The 20,161-nt window shown below is 43.7% G+C and overlaps 1 long non-coding RNA gene across 5 annotated transcripts in view; it reads left to right on the top strand.

Moving 5' to 3' along the window:
- Window positions 1–600: 600 nt before the first annotated feature.
- Window positions 601–20,161, top strand: part of LOC121832550 (uncharacterized) — a 33,490-nt gene continuing 13,929 nt past the window's right edge. The window contains exons 1-4 of one of the 5 annotated variants that reach the window (XR_013042841.1): window positions 601–1,142; window positions 2,427–2,552; window positions 3,470–3,633; window positions 6,205–17,856. This is a non-coding gene — a long non-coding RNA (uncharacterized LOC121832550). Of the gene's footprint in view, window positions 2,553–2,783; window positions 2,912–3,469; window positions 3,634–6,204; window positions 17,857–19,286; window positions 19,352–20,161 lie in introns of those variants that run through there. The other 4 variants (XR_013042840.1, XR_013042839.1, XR_006076167.2 and 1 more) reach the window with 4 other exon arrangements.

Genomic DNA, 20,161 nt, shown 5'->3' with positions numbered 1-20,161 from the left:
ATGTGTGCATGTGCATGTGAGTGCGTGTGTGTGTGCATGTGTGTGTACGTGTGTGTATGTGTGTGTACATGTGTGTATGTGCATGTGAGTGGATGTGTGTGTACATGTGTGCATGTGCATGTGAGTGCGTGTGTGTGTGCATGTGTGTGTACGTGTGTGTATGTGTGTGTACGTGTGTGTACATGTGTGTATGTGCATGTGAGTGCATGTGTGTGTGTGTGTGTGTGTGTGTGTGTGTGTGTGTGTGTACATGTGTGTGTGTGAGTGCATATGGAGGCTAGAGACAAACTTGGCCGTCGTCCTCAAGTGCCAAAGTGCCATCCACCTTGTCTTTTGAGACAGGGTCTTCCGTTGGCCTGGAGTATGGCCCCAGTATGTACCCATCCCCACCCCAGCTTTGAGAAGATGTGCCGCTGAGCCTGGGTCCCAGAGCTCCGTCCTCATGCGTGTAAGGCAAGCACCGAGGCTTTTCAATGTTTAAATACAATGTAAAGAGTTGCTGAAATGCCAACAGAGGAGGGCTGCTTGCATGCACCTCACCCTGCCCTGCCGGGGGTCTGTCCTCCGAAATAGCCCGCCAATCCCAGCTCCCACCAACCCAGCCCGTCCTCAGGGGCCAGTGCCTCTGTGCCACCCCAAATAGATTCTCATGGAATCACTCCACCAAGTTACTGCTTCGTATTCCATTTTCTACTTTCATTTTTGGTGGCCAAACCCATTGCTTCCTCAAATCCACTTCCAGATGATTACACCGTTCAGTGTCCCGAAACACGCCCTTGTTAGTTAAAAACCTGCTGATTTGCCAAAGAAATTGTCCTAGGCTGTGGGTCAGAGCAACGTGCCTGTGGAAGCTGAGTTGCTTAGAAATGACCCTGCAGGCCTGACCGGGGCACTGCTGAGTTGAGATCTCTGCCGGGCAGGATGTTCATTCCAGGGTTAGGCTGCTGGCGGGGGAGGAGGGCTGGGACCTGCAAATGTGGTCAAAAATCAGTTTGGCTTTGGTACAGCTTTGGAAATCCCTCAAGCTTTTGATCGTGAACAGGCTTTGGATCAAGACTGAAGTAAAAAAATTGCATGTCCATAGGAAAACAGTTCTAAAATCTGGCCTTCATCCTGCCTCTCCCTGGAGGCCCTCCGGTGAGGTATGTGAAGTAGGGATGACTGTCCAGCAGGAACAGAGTCAAACTGAAGTTGTTCAGTCCTCTCTGCTGTCCGTGAGTCTGGAGCTCGAGAGCCTGAGATGTGCCTGAGACTTTCCCTGGCGGGGACGGCACAGCCCTCTTGACTAGCTGAAAGCAGGCTGGAAGAGATTGAGAAGGTCGAAGTCACCCGAAGAGATGAAGTGGCTGCTGCTTGCGTGAGAGGACAGGCAAGGGACTCTCATCCTGGTGGTGGTGGCATATTACATATTACATACTACATATTACATATTACATATTACAGGCTCATATTACAGCTCTGAGCCTCTCACTGTTTTCAACACTGAGTCCAGCCTGGGATTCTGGAAGCAGCTCTGGTGGGTGCTGTGCACTCTGGCTAGCTGCGAGCCTGTTGCGTGGCTATTTTTTTTTCTTATCAGATACTGGGGGGGAGGGGGATGCTCACTGTATGTCACATTATACACAGACAGCATGTTTCACTCCTTGTAAGTTGTCATTTTGGTAATTGTTTTAGTTCTCAATAGTCATTCACAGATTGTGCTGCCATTATTGACATCTGCAGTAGTTCTGGAGACTAATGGTCCCAAATGTCTGCGGTGAAAATCACTTTGGTGGTGCCGCCTTGGCTGCTGGAGTTCTAAGGGAGCACCTGGTTTCTTAAATTCTAAAGGTGCCACATTCCTTCGCTTGTGACACCTTCCTGCTTCAAAGTCAGTCTCTGGCTGAGTCCTCACAGCACTTCATTTGTCACCCACTCTCCGGTCTCCCTCCCCTCATTTAAGGTCCCTGTGATCACCCAAATGATCTGAGATATTCTTTTTATTGTACCCAGAGTCCCCCAAAGACCACCAAGAGATCAAATCCAACGCAAAAGCGAAGAGTCTTTCCTACGAGTTAACTCGGAACTCTCCGTCTGTCCAATGCAGCAGGAGAGACCCTGAATAGCAATGGGGCAGGGTTTTTGTTTTTGTTTTTGTTTGTTTGTTTGTTTTCCAGACAGGGTTTCTCTGTGTAGCTTTGCGCCTTTCCTGAATCTCGCTCTGTAGACCAGGCTGGCCTCGAACTCACTTAAGATCCTTCTGGCTCTGCCTCCCGAGTGCTGGGATTAAAGGTGTGTGCCACCACCTGGCCGGGGCAGGATTTTTAAAGCAAGGAGGGCTTGGGATCTACAGACTACGTAGAAACAGACTCAGGATTGGTTTATGCCAGTAGCAATCATGTTAGTAACTTTCTATAAAAAGATTTATTTATTTATTATGTACACAGTGTTCTGTCTGCATGTATGTCTGCACACCAGAAGAGGGCACCATGTGGTTACTGGGAATTGAACTCAGGACCTCTGGAAGAGCAACCAGTGTTCTTAACCTGTGAGCCATCTCTCCAGCCCATCATGTTAGTAACTTTTAATTGGCTAAGGTTAGTTGGGGGTTACAGTTATCCATTTCAGGGCAAGCCTGACAAGTCCCAGGCTCTGTCCTTGAGCTGCCATGGGGTCTGGCTGGCCTAGCACGTAACTGACTGTGGAGGCTGACTCAGTGGCCCAGGCTGTCACATTGACCCATGCATGTAGCTCTAAGTTGGTGGGGGTCCCAGAGAGTAAACAACTGGCTGAACCTTGAACAATCAGAGCATGTGAAGAAAGGGAGCTCCTGCAAGGACTATGTCTTTGTTCATGGCCCTCCCAGAAACTGCTGCTCAAGTCTCAGGAAACTGAAATTGAGGCCTGATCTCTGAGAAGACTGAGCAGCCTGGTATGGCGTCTGCTGGGTCCTGTCACTTCCATTTTCAAATCAGCTGCCTTCCATTAGTGCCCTGCATTCCCTTTTGCCAAGTAACCTGACAGCTCACAGGGTCTGAGGATGGAATATGCTATCTTTGGGGGATCGTTCTTTGGTTCACTGTGATAAATGTTCACCCTTCTCAAAGCCCTTTTATAGACTCATCTGGCCCTTTAGGGTCTGTGAGGTAGGTGAGTAAGAATATGGCTTTAATGGAGAAGGCGGTTGGGGTAAGAGTCATTATATGTGTGTGTGTGTGTGTGTGTGTGTGTGTGTGTGTGTGTGTGTGTGTGTGTGTATAAAAATATATATAATCAACCTGAGCTACTTTGAAATAGATGGTAGAACATACTCGAGATGCAGGCCATGGTGTTCAATTTAGTTCAAGGCTGTGGGTAATAGGAATTCCATGTTCCCCGCTCCTTCTCACACATGTCCTTCCACAGGCCTGATCACATCTATCCCTTTCTCCTTGTCTTAATAAAGCTCTTGTTAGTGGATTTTGTTGTGTTTTGTGACTTTTCCTCGCAGGGTAAGAACGCCACTAGAAACCATCATTGGTGCATGCACAACATCCAATCTTAAGTGCTTTGTGCCTGGGAACCTGTACCAGGGGCGTCTGCTCCATCCACGACAGCCCACTGTCCATTTGCCTGGCCGCAGGATCCTGCACACATCACTGGCTACTTCGATTGGTGAGTCCCCCACTTTTCAGCCAGCGTAAATGGTCTCCTGGATCCGTGGGGATGACCATTGAGTGTCTGGCACCCTACTGGTGTCCCTGAGACTGGGGGTACCCCCTGACCACGGTCTTCACTGGCTAGAGTTGGTCCCTATTGCAGGCTAAAATTTGTAGCCATCTCCCACATCTGCAGTTTGAGATATAATTCTCGCGGTCAGACCCCTGTCTTCGGGTGTGTCTTCAGGCTGTGTAAGGCTGACACATTTTTCTGGCTTGATAGACCTTACCAGTCAGTGATGGGCACCTTGTATTCAGGCTTTAGCAGCCAATGAACTTCTTATTTGGGAATCAAAGAAGCTAAACTTTGGGTCACCTATTACTGTTTTCTCTCACTATAACCCGTCCCATCTCTTAACTTACAAAGGCTTACAAACTTTACCTCCTTCCCAGGTTCTTCCTCTCCAGGTGGCATTACTAGAAGATGCTACACTTACTTTCCAGACCTGTCCACCCCTTAATATTTCAAGCCTCCTCCCTCAACCTAATGCTGACTATTCTCCTTCTCATTTCTGCACTGAAACCTTGGAGGAACTGTTACCTCACCCTTCACACATACAGGAGGGCACATTGCCTCAGGCTACTTATACCTGGTACACAGATGGCAGCTCCTTTTTACACGAGGGCATCTGTAAAGCAGGCTACACCATAGTGTCAGATACTGAGGTAACAGAGGCACAGGCATTACCCACACACACCACTAACCAACAGGCTGAGCGATAGCTCTCACCCATGCCTTCCAATTGGTACAGGGACAATCTCTAAATGTTTACACAGACTCCAAATATGTTTTTTATATCCTCCTGTCCCACGCTGCTATTTGGAGGGAGCGTGGCCTCCTCACAGCAAAAAGGTGATCCTTATCTAACTTAGGCCAAATAATGGCCATGCTAAAGGCTTCCCACCTCCCCAAGGCTATAGGAATTGTCCTCATCAGACAGATAGCTCCATCATCTCTAAGAGAAATGACTGAGCTGGCCAGGCAGTTTGGACAGCAGCCCTCCAGGGCCAAGTCTCACCTCACCCACTGCAGGGAATCCATACAGTACAGCTCACACCCTCACAGGGAACCCCTGACATTAGGCAAATTCTTTCCTGTCTACATCAGCTCTTTCACCCTAATAGTCATGTTCTGTCTCAATTCGTAATTCTGCCCAACTGCAGCCCACCTCTGAGGACTTACAGTTCTTAAGAACTATTACTGCCTCTTGTGAGATCTGCCAAAAACAGATCCCAATACCAAGTACAGAAGTCAGCTTTTTCCCACCCACTAGGCTAGTTCCCTTCCAGGGGCTGACTGGCAGCTCGATTTTACCCATATGCCCACTGTCAGGAAAGTTAAACGTCTCCTTGTGATGGTGGACTCATTTTCAAATTGGGTGGAGGTATACCCTGTTTCTAATAAGTGGGCTCAGACAGTTGCAGATCTCCTTCTCCAAGAAATTATTCCTCGGGTTGGGACTCCTGCTTCCCCTGCCGTGTCACCTAAGGTCTGTCCTGTGGAACTGCAGACCATTCCTTACCTCAGCCATGTGACAGTCCTTGCCCACCCCCAATCCACATCGGGGATCAGGTTCTTCTTTCCCCTCCAGGTCAGCACCCTTCACTCCTTTCCCCTAAGTGGCAGGGACCCTTCAAGGTAATTCTTATAACCCCCACAGCTGCTAAACTCAAGGGCTTTCCTCACCGGATCTACCTGTCTCATCTGAAACCTTTCCAAGAAAATCTCTCTTCATATACAGCGACACAGACAGGGCCCTGTTCTCTTAAGCTCCAGAGGACATTAGGATCCACTGCCTTGTCACCAATTCCAGAGGAACGAGGTATCACCCAATAAGCTCTTCCTTTTCTAATTAGGGCCACCACAGAGACAGAGGCAAAAGGACCATTAGACATATCCAGGTGGTAAGGAAAAAAACAGTAATAATCAAAAGGTATTTACACTCCCAGACCCAAAAGTGTCTGGACTCTGCAAAAACAGACTCTAATGCAACAGTCTATCACTGTTAAATGCTCTCAGCAATTGATCGCCTGTGTCTCCTGAATGCCAAACTAATAAAGGAAACAGGTACCTTAAACTACCTCGAATAAAGCTTATCTCAGGTAAAAATTAAGCAGAGTACTAAACACCACAATGGTCACTAATTTTCTCATGGCTGCTTCTTTTTTTTTTTTTTTTTTTTTTTGGTTTTTCAAGACAGGGTTTCTCTGTGTAGCTTTGCGCCTTACCTGGAACTCACTTGGTAGCCCAGGCTGGCCTCGAACTCACAGAGATCCGCCTGGCTCTGCCTCCCGAGTGCTGGGATTAAAGGTGTGCGCCACCACCGCCCGGCTAGTTTTTTTTTTTTTTTTCATGGCTGCTTCTTAACATGTTCAAATTTTTCCTAAGCTCCAGAAACCAGTTTAAATCCATCTAGACAGGCTGGATCTATTTCAGATAAGTGCCAACTCCCCTGGTCTGGGAACACTCCAAAGAAAAAAAAAATAATAATAATTCTTTTTTCCATCGTCTTTTCTGTCTCATCAGTATCCTATCAGCCAAAGAGTTCTGAACCAGAAAGGATGGACAACTCCAGGGCAGCAGACGACAGACAGCTCACCATCCCAGGACTTCAGAAGCTCCCTTCTATGGTGGTATTTTATTTGTACTGAAATGTGATTTTATTTGTATGTTAATAAATAAAGTTGCTTGGGGGTCAGAGCTAATAGCAAGCCATAGCAGAGCTGGGCATTTGTGGCGCACGCCTTTAATTTCAGCACTTGGTAGAAGAGCTAGGTAGATCTCTGTGTGTTCAGGGATACAGCCAGCATTGGAGACACACGCCTTTAATCTCAATACCATAGAAGACCTGGAGGGCTGTACAAACAGGCAATGACGAGGCAGTCATGTGGTTGGGTTTACAACCAATGAGAAGGCAGAACAGAAAGACTATATAAAGACAAACACACAGGAAGTAGCTTTTTTTTTTTTGAGAAGTCTCTTGGCTGAAGAGGCTAGCTGCAGCAGGTGGTGAGGCTCTTAGCTCTGATCTCTTGGCTTTCTTCTCTACATTGGTTCTGTTTCTTATTTAATAAGATGGTTGGTTGCATCTATACCCTTCCCTATCCCCCCCCCCCCCAAAGCCAACTGACGCCCACCAAGTGCTGGAAGCAGTTTTTGGGAGAAGCGAAGCCCCATACCCACTCATCAGCCATCTTTTATAAAAACGAAGAGTCTGGGATGACAGGAATTCCAAGCACACTCCCATGGTCACACATGCCTGGCGGGACGCTTAGTCATTTCCGCCTAGTCATTTCTGGGTCATATGTCCTCATAACCCATGCCCCATGGCTGCGTGGTTATGTAATCGCAGTGTGACCATGTGATCTATGCACATGCATGGAGTAGCCATGCGGACCTGTGTGCTCTGGTGCGAGCTGGCCCTTAAAAAGACAGGCCCTGTGTTCCCCTCCCCCTTCTCACACGCGTCCTTCCCCAGGCCTGATCACATCTACCCCTTTCTCCTTGTCTTAATAAAACTCTTGTTAGTGGATTCTGTCGTGTTTCGTGACTTTTCCTCTCAGGGTAAGAGCGCTGCTAAAAACCATCAGTGGGTCTGGATGACAGCTGGGGAGGAGGGTATAGGAGGGCGTGGCTTTGGACAGGGTGAGCTGTCAGGCCAGGCCTCTGGTCTGTAGTCACATAAACTTGACCTGGTCATGCCTGTCCTCTCTGACTGTTTTCTCAAAGACTTTGAAAGTGACCAAGCTGATGGTCTTATCACAAATAGCTGCAGTGGCAAAGTATAACCCAAATGCAGAACTGTTTTTATTTATTAAAATTAGTGCCATAGAGAAATGCCAAAGGGGAAATCGGACCCCTGGCACTGGCATCAACTATGCTGAATTTTCCATGAAGGAGAAGCAGATATTCATGGCAAAGATTAACATATTTTAAAGATGGGGACAGATTTGCGAGTGGGGGAGTTCTCAAAACTCATGATTGTTGTAGAATATTAGTTTAAGATGTGTTACATTCATTTATGCTGTGGAATATTTGTTTAATGATGTAAAGATGTGTTGCATTCTTTTTTTCTTTTTTTTAATTTATTTTTTAAATTACACTCATGATATTCATTACTTATACTCATGATATTAATCACATTTGTGGTATTCATAGATTACATTCGCAGTATTCATTCAATTATATATATATATATATATATACATATATATATATATATATATATTAATTTTAAATGTCGAATGTCATTTCTTGAAGGGGGTAGGAGGTTAAATACAGGCTTACAGCACAATGGGAGGACCCCGGAGGGCAGAAGTTTGCTACTGATGTTTTACAATCTTGCATCTAAGCTGTTAACGCCCGTTATTTAGGATACACAGACAAGGAACTTCCCTTAAGCATTCAGGTGGGTGGAGCCTGGCATGAAATTAGCATTGGGAGGATATCAAGGTCAAGGTCCACAAACAAGGCAACAGTTACCCAAAACGGGGGCCAGGGCCCTGCAGGTCCCCCTTTTATTAAAAAATGAGCTTCTGACTTGGGTTGTGTGGGATGTCAGCAGGTCACCTTACCCATCATGGAGACACCTGTCCAGGCCATCACAGGTGCTCTGTCTTAGGTTGGTGAGTGCCCCCCAGACATTACCCGTCTATTTAGTGGTATCGCTTTGAGTTTCTCTCCGTTTAATTTGATGTTTGCTGTTGGCTTGCTATAAATTGCCTTTATTATGTTTAGAAATGTTCCTTGTATTCCTGATCTTTCTAAGACCTTTATCATGAAGGGGTGTTGGATTTTGTCAAAGGCTTTTTCAGCATCTAATGAAATGATCATGTGTTTTTTTTTTCTTTCAGTTTGTTTATATGGTGTATTACATTGACTGATTTTCGTATGTTGAACCATCCTTGCATCCCTGGGATGAATCCTACTTGGTCGTGATGGATAATTGTTTTGATGTATTCTTGGATTCGGTTTGCCAATATTTTGTTGAGTATTTTTGCATCAATGTTCATGAGGGAGATTGGTCTGTAGTTCTCTTTCTTTGTTGCATCTTTGTGTGGTTTGGGTATCAGGGTGATTGTAGCCTCATAAAAAGAGTTTGGTAGTGTTCCTTCTGTTTCTATTGTGTGGAACACTTTGAAGAGTATTGGTATTAGTTCTTCTTTAATAGTCTGGTAGAATTCTGCACTGAAACCATCTGGTCCTGGGCTTTTTTTGGTTGGGAGACTTTTGATGACTGTTTCTATTTCTTTAGGGGTTATTGGTCTATTTAAATGGTTTATCTGGTCTTGATTTAATTTTGGTATGTGGTATTTATCCAGGAAATTGTCCATTTCTTCCTGGTTTTCCATTTTTGTGGAGTACAGGTTTTTGAAGTATGATCTGATGATTCTCTGGATTTCCTCATTGTCTGTTGTTATGTCTCCCTTTTCATTTCTGATTTTGTTAATTTGGGTGCTCTCTCTTTGCCTTTTGGTTAATTTGGCTAGGGGTTTATCTATCTTGTTGATTTTTTCAAAGAACCAACTCTTTGTTTCATTGATTTTTTGTATTGTTCTCTTGTTTTCTATTTCGTTGATTTCAGCCCTCAATTTGATTATTTCCTGGCATCTATTTCTCCTGGGTGAGTTTGTTTCTTTTTGTTCTAGAGCTTTCAGTTGTGCTGTTAATTCATTGGTATGGAATTGCTCCATCTTCTTTATGTGTGCATTTAGAGCTATGAATTTTCTCTTTCATAGTGTCCCATAAGTTTGGGTATGTTGTACTTTCATTTTCATTGAATTCTAGGAACTCTTTAATTTCTGTTTTTATTTCTTCCTTGACCCATTGATGTTTCAGGTGGGCATTATTCAGTTTCCATGAGTTTGTAGGTTTTCTATAATTTTTGTTGTTGTTGAGGTCTAACTTTAAGGCATGTTGGTCTGATAAGATACAAGAGGTTATTCCAATTTTTTTTGTATCTGTTGAGATTTGTTTTGTGGCCAAGCATGTGGTCAATTTTTGAGAAGGTTCCATGGGGTGCTGAGAAGAAGGTATATTCTTTTGTGTTAGGATGGAATGTTCTGTAGATATCTATTAAGTCCATTTGAGTCATAACATCTGTTAGGTCCTTTATTTCTTTGTTAAGTTTCAGTCTGGTAGATCTGTCTTTTGGTGAGAGTGGTATGTTAAAATCTCCCACTACTAATGTGTGGGGTTTGATGTGCATTTTAAACTTTAGTAGTGTTTCTTTTATGAATGTGGGTGCTTTTGTATTTGGGGCATAAATGTCTAAAATCGAGACTTCATCTTGGTGGATTTTTCCTGTGATAAATATGTAATGTCCATCCTGATCTCTTTTGATTTTAGTTTGAAGTCTATTTTATTAGATATTAGGATAGCTATACCAGCTTGTTTCTTAGGTCCATTTGCTTGGAAAGCCTTTTCCCAGCCCTTTACTCGGAGGTAGTGTCAGTCTTTGAAGTTAAGGTGTGTTTCTTGTATGCAGCAGATGGATGGGTCCTGTTTTCTTATCCATTCTGTTAGCCTGTGTCTTTTTATAGGTGAGTTGAGACCATTGATATTGATGGATATAAATGACCAGTGATTGTTAATTCCTGTTATTTTTTGTGGTTGTGTTGTGTTGTCCTTCTTTGGTGTATGTTGGTGTGGGATTATCTATTGCTTGATTTTTCATGGATGTGTTTAGCTTCTTTGGGTTGGATTTTCCCTTCTAGTGCTTTCTGTAGGCCTGGGTTTGTGGACAGGTATTGACTAAATCTGGTTTTATCCTGGAATATTTTGTTTACTCCGCCTATGGTGATTGAGAGTTTTGCTGGATATAATAGTCTGGATTGGCATCCGTGGTCTTTTAGTGTCTACATGAGATTTGTCCAGGACCTTCTAGATTTCATAGTCTCTATTGAGAAGTCTGGTGTTATTCTGATGGGTTTGCCTTTATATGTTACTTGGTCTTTTTCCTTTGCGGCTCTTAATATTTTTTCTTTGTTCTGTGTGTTTAGTGTTTTGATTATTATGTGATAAGGGGACTTTTCTTTTTTGGATCCAGCCTATTTGGTGTTCTGTAAGCTTCTTATATCTTCATGGGTATTTCTTTTTTTAGGTTAGGAAAGTTTTCTTCTATGATTTTGTTGAATATATTTTCTGTGCCTTTGAGTTGGTATGCCTCTCCTTCTTCTATCCCTATTATTCATAGGTTTGGTCTTTTCATGGTGTCCCAAATTTCTTGGACATTTTGTGTTATGACTTTTTTGTCTTTAGTGTTTTCTTTGACTGATGAATCTATTTTCTCTATTGTGTCTTCTGTGTCAGAGATTCTCTGTTCCATCTCTTGCAATCGGTTGGTTATGTTTGTTTCTGTAGTTCCTGTTCGTTTAGTCAGGATTTCTATTTCCAGCATTCCCTCAGCATGTGTTTTCTTTATTGTCTCAAATTCATTTTTCAGATCTTGGAATGTTTCTTTCATCTGTTTAATTGCTTTTTCTTGGCTTTCTTTAATTTCTTCCCATTTTTTGTTTTTGTTTTTGTTTTTGTTTTTTCTATTTCTTTAAGGGAGTTTTTATTTCCTCTTTAAGGGAATCTTTTATTTCTTCTTTAAGGGCCTCTATCATCTTCTTAAAGTCATTTTTAGGATTGATTTCTTCTGTTTCGGTATGTTCAGGTCTTGTAGGTCTAGAATCACTAGGTTCTGATGTTGCCATATAGGTCTTTATGTTGTTGCCTGTATTTTTGCACTGGCGTCTACTCATCTTTTCTTCTGCTTGGTGCAGGCAGTGTCTGTGTCTGAGAGTGCCTCTCTTGTTCTAATTTTTAGTCTTGGTTTAGTAGGAGTTCTTGGTTAAATTGGTGCTATTGGGCTGTTTCTTCAGGGGCAGCTGATCTCAGTCGGTGAAGTATATACTTATGATTCTGGTGATCTGGTTTGGTGGCTGGACAGCATCTTCTTCTGTGTTCCCAGGTCACATTTTGTTCATTCGTTGACTCCTCAGCTGATCTTGTTTCTTCAGACTTCAAACTGTAGGGATCTGAATCCTCTCCCGGATGGATTTCAGCTGAGTGGGGTAGTCTAACCAACACCTCCAAGTTGTTGGGTTTTGCAGGATCAGCAGTTGGGCCCTGGGTTGGCCTCAGACAGAGTGTTCAGATTTGTTCTGGTCCTGTCCCATGGAGATAGCTTCTTCCCCGGATGTTGGGATTAAAGGCATCCTGTTTTAAGCTCTTGATTAAGAGCTTGTTTTCACTAGCTCTTCAGTAGGTAATAGCTCAGTTTCTGGTCTTTATTGCAACTGTATTTCAGCTGCTGCCTGCTGGGTCGGCCTGCCTCCGTGACGGGCTTGTCTACCTCTGCCAGGCCTGCCTGCCTCTGCCAGGCCTGTCTACCTCTGCAGGGCTGCCGCCGGGCCTGTCTACCTCTGTGGGTCACTACTGGGCCTGTATGTTTTTGTCGGCTGCCGCCAGGCCTGTCTGTGTCTACTGGCCGCCGCCCGGCCTGCCTCTGTGGGTCACCGCCACCGGGCCTGTCTCGTGTTGCATTCTTTTATGTTGCATTTGTTTAACTTTGCCTGCCTAAAAGACCTGATGATCTAATAAAGAGCTGAATGGTCAATATCAAGGCAGGAGAAAGGATAGTTGGGGCTGGCAGGCAGAGAGACTATATAGAGGGAGAAATCTAGGGAGGAGAGATTGAGGAGTGAGAAAAGGAGGAGAGGAGGATACCAGGGGCCAGCCACCCAGCTAGTCAGCCAACAAGCCACACAGCCACCCAGCCACCCAGCCACAGAGTAAGAAGGAAAGAAAGATATATAGAAGAAAGAAGGGCAAAAAGCCCAGAGACAAAATGTAGTTAAAGAGAAATGGTATAATTTAAGTTAGAAAAGCTGGCTAGAAACAAGCCAAGCTAAGACCAGACATTCATAAGTAAGAATAGGTCTCCATGTATTTATTTGGGAGCTGGGTGGTGGGCTCCCAAAGTGTAAAAAAAAAAAAAATCCACACATGATATTTAAAACAACTTTAAAAAGCAACTAGCAAGGAAGAATTCTGTCTGTCATCCAGTTTCTGTGGTTCAGACACGTAGGACCCAAGTGAGAGGTTCTCCCAGTTAGCTCAATCCCCTTGTGTTTAACAAGTAAGCTGAGGAACTGGATCCCGAGTCCAGGCCAAAGATGAAAGAAACACAATTCTAAATCTACTAAGTGGCTGAATTTTTAAGTTTGTTCTATGGCTAGGGTTTTATGGTGATATGTTGTGTACCCCAATAAAGCTTACCCAGGGTCAGAGGACAGAGCCAGCCACTAGATTAAACATAGAGGCCAAGCAGTGGCAGCACACACCCTTAATGCTATCACTCGGGAGTCAGAGTCTGCATCTCTGTGAGTTCAAGGCCACACTGGGCTACATGAGAGAGACAGAACCAGGCAGAGGTGACACACACCTTTAATCCCAGGAAGTAAGATGCAGGACACAGAAAGGTATACAAGGCGTGAGGAGACAGGAACTCACTCTCTTGAGACTGAGGATTTCAGAGTTAAGCAAGTGGCTGGCTGCTCTGCTTCTCTGATCTTTCAGCTTTCTTTCTGATAGCTGGCTCTGGGTTTTTTATTATAAGACCTTTTAAGATTCCTGTTACAAGGGTTAACTCAGCATAAAGCCCTTGCCTAATGGTTCATGGCCCAGCAGCACACAGACAACCACCTACCCCGTCACACAGCTCCCGTGGGCAAGTGTTTCTGTGGTTGTTTTGTCAAAGAATTAAAGACTTCTTCAACCTTAGTACAACTTCCATGCTCAGAGGCCAGATTTTAAACCAAGAAAACACAGTGGGTGAGCGTGTGTGTGTGTGTGTGTGTGTGTGTGTGTGTGTGTGTGTGTGCCCATGTGCATATGGATACACTAGGATACCCTATCGGGGCACTTGATTATCTTTCAGTCAGTAATAGCAGATGTGGGCTTTCAAAGCAGGAAGTAAACTTGGAAATAATGTTTTCTGTAGACCCTTTACCAGGAGACTTGAAGTTGGCCGCACAGACTCCCCTCCCCATCTCCCCCCTCCTCACCCCCCACCCCCACCCCTGCTCCCAGCTATCCTGGAGTAGCCCAGCCTCCAGGAAATCAACTGAAATAAAATACACTCGGGCAGGTTTCTCTCAGGATGAGTGATGACTCTGGTTCTTCATGTTCCAGCCCCTGAGCGCTGCTGTCTCAGATGATCAAAATGACAGGGAAGGAATGTTTTTGTTGGAGAGCCCGGCGCTGTTTCCAGCGTATTTTCCACTTGCATAATTTTGCTTTTGGCCCTGAGTGGAGCAGAAGGTGGAGTGTTCTCTACTGAAATCATAAAAATCTCTTTCCTGGCACGTGTGTGTTCTGATCTGCTCCTGATATTCCTTGTGTTATTAACTACAGTTGGGTTCACTGTGAGCAAAGTGTTTTTGTCTTTGGCGAGGAAATGTGTGACTCCTGGTTGCTTGGCTTTCACGGGTGGAATGAGCACTGGGGTGGGGCGAGAGAGGTCTTAGGCTTTTGTAGTGTCTTTTTTTCAGTTTTCAATCCACATGCTGGTTTGGGCTTATTTGTAAAAAGGTTTACTCTATCTCATGCAGTAGCAGCAAGACCTGTTTTATAGCTCAGAGGGCTGTTTTCATAGCTGCTCAGACTGAAGTTTCAAAATAAGTTTGACACACTTTTGAGGATCCTGAAGTTTCGTGTTTAAGGGGTCAGTCTTTGTGGCTGGCTCTCACCCTCCACCTTGTTGAGGCAGTGACTCTTGGTTTCTGCAACTTTGCAGTGTCCTTAAGCGTATTTATGTGTTAACCTCATAAACAAAAATCAAAAAAAGAGAACAAGTCAAACCTTGCATTAAGATGTCATTAAGGGATGGAGAGATGGTGTAGTTGGTAAGAGTGCTTGTTAGCACCCTTTAAAAAGCCTGGCATGGCCACAGGAGCCTGCTACCCAAGCACTGTGCAGGATAGAGACTGGACAACCACCGAGGCTCACTGCTCGATGACTTAGCTCCAAGATGAATGAGAGATCCTGTCTCAAAGGAATTAGGCAGGCAGGGCACCTGCCATCCTCCTCCGGCCTTGCTGAGTGCATATAAGCACATACACAATACTCAAGCACTCACACACGTGTATACACACACACACACACACACACACACACACACACACACACACACACACACGCTCCTAAGTTAGCCTGTACATTGGAACTCCATGGTTTTCTCATCTGTGAAATGCTGGATCATTGAGTTCCTTCTTGTTTCTGCAGGACTAAAGACTGATTTCAGGAAATATTTGTCTGGTATTTTGTAAAACTTTATCATAGATGCTGATGAGGACCTGACAGCTTCTCATCTAAATGTAGAAACACTGAGTCATAGCTTCGTAGAGCTGCAAAGGACCGAAGAGGCTGTGAGTGTGTGCCAGCAGCTCTCTTAGTCTTAAAATTCCAATCCACTCCTTCTCTGAAGAAACAGGACAGTATGTGGGCACCTTGCTGGCTTGGAGCCAAAAATGATGGCCTGTAGTCTTCACAATACCACTTTCTTACCACCCCGCTGGCCTGGTCCTAGGTCTCCTCTCTGTGACTTCTTAGCTTCTGCTTCAGCAGTTTGCATCTGCTGGGTTTCTGCTTTATAAAAACCAGCTTTCAGTTTTATTCCAAGGGAGGAGGGGCAGGTATGCATGCCAACTTATTATAAAAGCCCAGATGCTTCCTGGCTCCATCAGAGGTCTTATGCTCTGGGCCTCTTGGCTATTTAGAATAGGAAAGAGTTTGGTCCAGAGAGGTCCAGGGTCCTCCACCCAGCACCTTTCATCTGTTCTGCTTTCCAAGTTTGGGCTGTAAGTCTCCCTGAGGGCACAACAGCATCTTCCTTGTCTTGGAATCTGCTGTGCCCGCCAGGGCATAGGACCTCAACTAATCTGTAGAACAGAATTGTGAGCAAACCACTGTCTTGGTTTGAATCTAGTTCAAGTAGGAACAGTGGGTTTTGTTAGGCTTCCCTCATACTCAGTTTCTCATTTGCAGAGCAGGAAAGGCTGTGATTACAATAGTAACATAATGCGAATGTAACACAATCACAGTCATGTGCTGGACAACGACATTTCGGTCAGAGGAGGACATACAGACAGAAGAGATCCTGATACCAGCTGCTACTGGGAGTCCGGGAGGGAGGGGTTCCAGGTTCTTGTCCTCAAAGCCCTGAGCAGAGACACAGCTGCACTGAGGCAGACACTTCACTGAGAGGCAGAGGAGGAAGCAGGCTAGAGCAGAGCGCAGGGCTGCTAACGCAGGACAGAGTGGAGGTTTTTATGGCACAGTGAGGGCTTTGGGGGTCATTTGTATACGTGGACTTTTCTGTGAATACTCTATTACCTATAATTCTACACACAACTCCCTGCATTGTGTGCCTGATAAGCATTTAAATCTATGCTGGGGTGTCTGTTTTAGTATTTTAAAATTTAGCTGGGTGATGGTGGTGCACACCTTTAATCCCAGCACTCAGGAGGCAGAGCCAGGAGGATTTCTGCGAGTTCGAGGCCAGCCTGGTCTGCAGAGTGAGTTCCAGGAAAGGCACCAAAACCACACAGAGAAAGCCTGTCTTAAAAATACCCCCCCCCAAAAGAAAAAGGATTTTAAAATTTATAGTGTGTGTGTGTGTGTGTGTGTGTGTGTGTGTGTGTGTGTATGTGTGTGTATGATGGTTCTTCCCTATAAGCTCAGGGATAAAAGGAGTTGGGTTTGAGAGTTCAAGACCAGCCTGGGCTACATAGTAAGACCCTGTCAAAACAAAACACAAATAATGCTGTGATACTTTCGGCACATTACATTAATTAATCTCTTTTGATAGTCTACCACTGGAAGAACAAATACTTCAAAAAGATGAACTCCTGTCCATCTTTTTAGTGCTGGTGTGTGGTTATGGATACGTTGTACCAACTACATGAAGTTTACTCTGTAGAACACAAGTTTCAGCAGAGTGAAAATATGAAGACTCACTAGCTGCTCTGGGCTGTAACTTACTGAACAGAAGTTAATCGTCTACCCTAACTATGATTGCACACCAGCACTCAAACTTATCTTCAGAAAAATAAAAACCTATGTGCCAAAATTTATAGACCTTTTGGGAGCAATAACTTAAGACCAGCAAAAAAACCTTAATTTTGTTATAGTTTTATTTTTTGAGAAGGGTTATGTAGCTGAGGCTGGCTTGACAATCACCATGTAGCACAGGTAGCCTTGAACTCATGACTCTCCCTTGCAGAGTATTGCAAATTTTGGCACAATAAACTCTTGTTCCTTTTAGAAAAAGGAAGCTAAACACCCATTCCTGTGAGCATTTTGGTACTTTCAGGCACTGATAAATCAAGCACTTACAAAATAATTATCAAATGTGTATGCAACTTGGATACAAAGCTTCTCTTTGAGGCTGCACTATCGAGCAGTGCAGTTGATCTCTTTCAATCAGAATATAAATAACTCCAGACCAGGAACTAAAAAAGCCTTTAAAGATCAATCGATAATTCCACTCTCCTATTAGCCAAATGCAGGGCTATTGCATTCTGAAAAATTAAAGACAAGGCCATTCTTGACTGAGTACTGCTTTTAGAGGTCTACATTTTTAATGTCTATGAGAGCTAGCCTAGGTGTCTACATGGTGAGGAAGAACAGCTGAGACACTGTGACCATGTTTTGCAGTTCAGAAGCCCCTTTAGAAGGGGATTCAGTTGTGGGTGGGCCTGATTTACATTGAGCACATTCTAAAAAACAATTTCTGGCATCGTTAGCTTTTCACAGAACGTGTGTTCCACGCTATCCTCTGGTGTCCTTCCTCAAGGAGCTCTGTCCTTTCCTGACTTTGTTTAGAATCACACACTGATGCCTAACCTTATTTTCAGAAATACAGAAATCTATGTGCCAAGATTTAAACTGTGTGAGTTAACTTGTATTTAAACTCTAAGGCCTGAGTATCTAAAATGTTTAAAGTTGGAGGTGCTTTGAAATAATGTTTACCGTGTCCAATAAAAAATTTGATTTTTATGACATAAAGTCTCCAAATAAGAGTTTTTAGAACTAGAATGAGGTTCACACCTGTCATAACTTAGGGTTCAGTGAGTTCCTCAAACAGCAGTGCTCTTCTCTGAGCACTTTTGGTTAGTCTAACTAACCCTGGGGGTGCGCGTGCGTGCGTGGGTGCGTGGGTGCGTGCGTGCGTGGGTGCGCGCGCGCGTGCGTGGGTGCGTGCGTGCGTGCGTGCGTGCGTGCGTGTGTGTGTGTGTGTGTGTGTGTGTGTGTGTGTGTGTGTGTACCACTCCGGTCACTCTTTTCTGTTTTCTGCCCCCATGCCTACTCCTCTAGGCAAAAGCTTTCTGTCAATTTGCTTTCTGAGCCGTTTATGACTGAACCATTCCTCCAGCACATTTTAAACAATCCCTTAAAGACCTCTTTTTCTTGGCTCTGTTTCCAATCTAGGCTTATCACAATAATATTTCATGCTCTGTGCTTCTGAAAAAATTCAATATTCAAGAACAAGTAATCCAGAGCTTTGCTTCATTTCAGTCTTTTATGTCCTAGGGCTGTCCCAACTCGATGACCCAGTTTTTATTGTCACATCTCACTGTTGCTGTGACCAGCTTGCCTAATCCTTTTCTGTCCCTTATCAGTTTTCCCTTAATTCAAAAACCTTTTTTTTTTTTTTTTAAATTCTTTGCATTTCTCTTTTCTCAGCTTTTAGATTTCTTTTTTAACCTCCCCTGGAGACCTAGTATTCCTGTGGTGGATACTCGGCAACACAAAGATAAACAGATAACTAAAGTCCTTAAGTCTGTTTTCAAAAATTTTATTTACTCCTTTTAGAATTGTGGATGAATGATAGAAAGTGGACATTGTAATATGACAATGCTAATAATTTATATCTCAGGCAAACTATCACATTTTCTCTTATATATGGATCTAGAATTAACAATCTACATATGAGAGAAACAATGTGACAGTTTGATCTAAACAAACAAATATATATGTATATATTCATACATATCTCTCTATATAGATATATAGATGGAGAGAGTGAGGAATGGTAATTGCGGGGGACTCTTTGGCAGGGAAAGAGGACCAGTGGGGGAGGAGAAGAGATGGGGAGAGTAACCGAGGGGACAAGTGTGAAGGAAGTTTAGGAATATAAATGTATGAAGATGTCAAAATGAAACTCATGTGGCAACCAAGCAAACCGATTAAAGAAGACATTTTAAAATGTGCATAACTTTGTATGAAATAATATTGCTTTTGAGAATCTGGCTTATTAATGACAAAGACCATGTAAGATAAGTAAAAATCTTTGTAGACAAGATACCCATTATGATACATAAGCAAAAGAAAAAAACAATTTAAATGTCCAACAGTAGGAAAGATGAAATCAATTACAGCTGGTTTATTTGATGCAATAATGTATAGTCATTGAAAGTGATGCTCACACAAGTATTAGTAATAAGGTTTCTACTTGTGTTTTCAAAAGAATAGGGTACAAGATTGTAAGCGCTTCTGATTACATATTTCTGATTTATTGAATGATATGTTTGTTTGTTTGTTTGATTTTGAGACAGTTCCTCCCAGGCTGGCTTAAAACTTTCAACCTGCTACATCTGTCTCCCCAATGCTGTGGTTACAGGTATGTGTAACAACCTAGCGCTCTCTATCTATCTATCTATCTATCTATCTATCTATCTATCTATCCATCTATCTATTGTTTATTTATTCATTTATTTATTTGTTTGTTTGTTTGTTTTTGAGACAGTGTTTCACTGTGTAGCTCTGGCTGTCCTGGAAATCACTCTGTAGACCAGGCTGTCCTTGGACTCACAGCGATCTGCCTGCCTCTGTCTGTGCCACCACTGCCCAGCACTATTTATTTATTTTGAGACAGTCTCACTGCATAGCCCTGACTGGCTGGAACTCACAGAGACCCATCTGCATCTGCCTTCTGAGTGCTGGGATTAAAAGTATGCACCATGTTTTTTTGGAGGTGGGAAGGGTCTCTCCATATAGCTCAGGCTGTACTCAATATCCTATTGCCTAAGCCTTCCAAGTACTGGGATTATAGATACATGCCGTCATGCCTGCTTCACAACTACACTTCTTTTTAATTAAATAAATTTAAATTGAATTTCTTTCTCCCTCCCTCCCTCCCTCCCTCCCTCCCTCCTCCTCCTCCTCCTCCTTCTTCTTCTCTCTCTCTCTCTCTCTCTCTGTCTCTCTCTCTCTCTCTCTCTCTCTCTCTCTCTCTCTCCTCTCTCCTCCTCTCTCTCTCTCTCTCTCTCCCTCTCTCTCTGTGTTCATACACGCACCAATTTTGTTTGTGTCAAAGCTAGAGGATGCCTTGGAGGGGTCACTTCTCTCCTTCTACCATGTAGGTCCTGGGGACGACAGTCTTCAGGATATCCAGTTCTTGTTTTTTATAATTACATTCTAATTTATGCAT

This window comes from Peromyscus maniculatus, chromosome 10 (genome assembly GCF_049852395.1).
Source record: "Peromyscus maniculatus bairdii isolate BWxNUB_F1_BW_parent chromosome 10, HU_Pman_BW_mat_3.1, whole genome shotgun sequence".
Lineage (NCBI taxonomy): Eukaryota > Metazoa > Chordata > Mammalia > Rodentia > Cricetidae > Peromyscus > Peromyscus maniculatus.
Note: the sequence above shows the minus strand (reverse complement) of the source record. Positions and strands in the feature narration are given on the sequence as shown.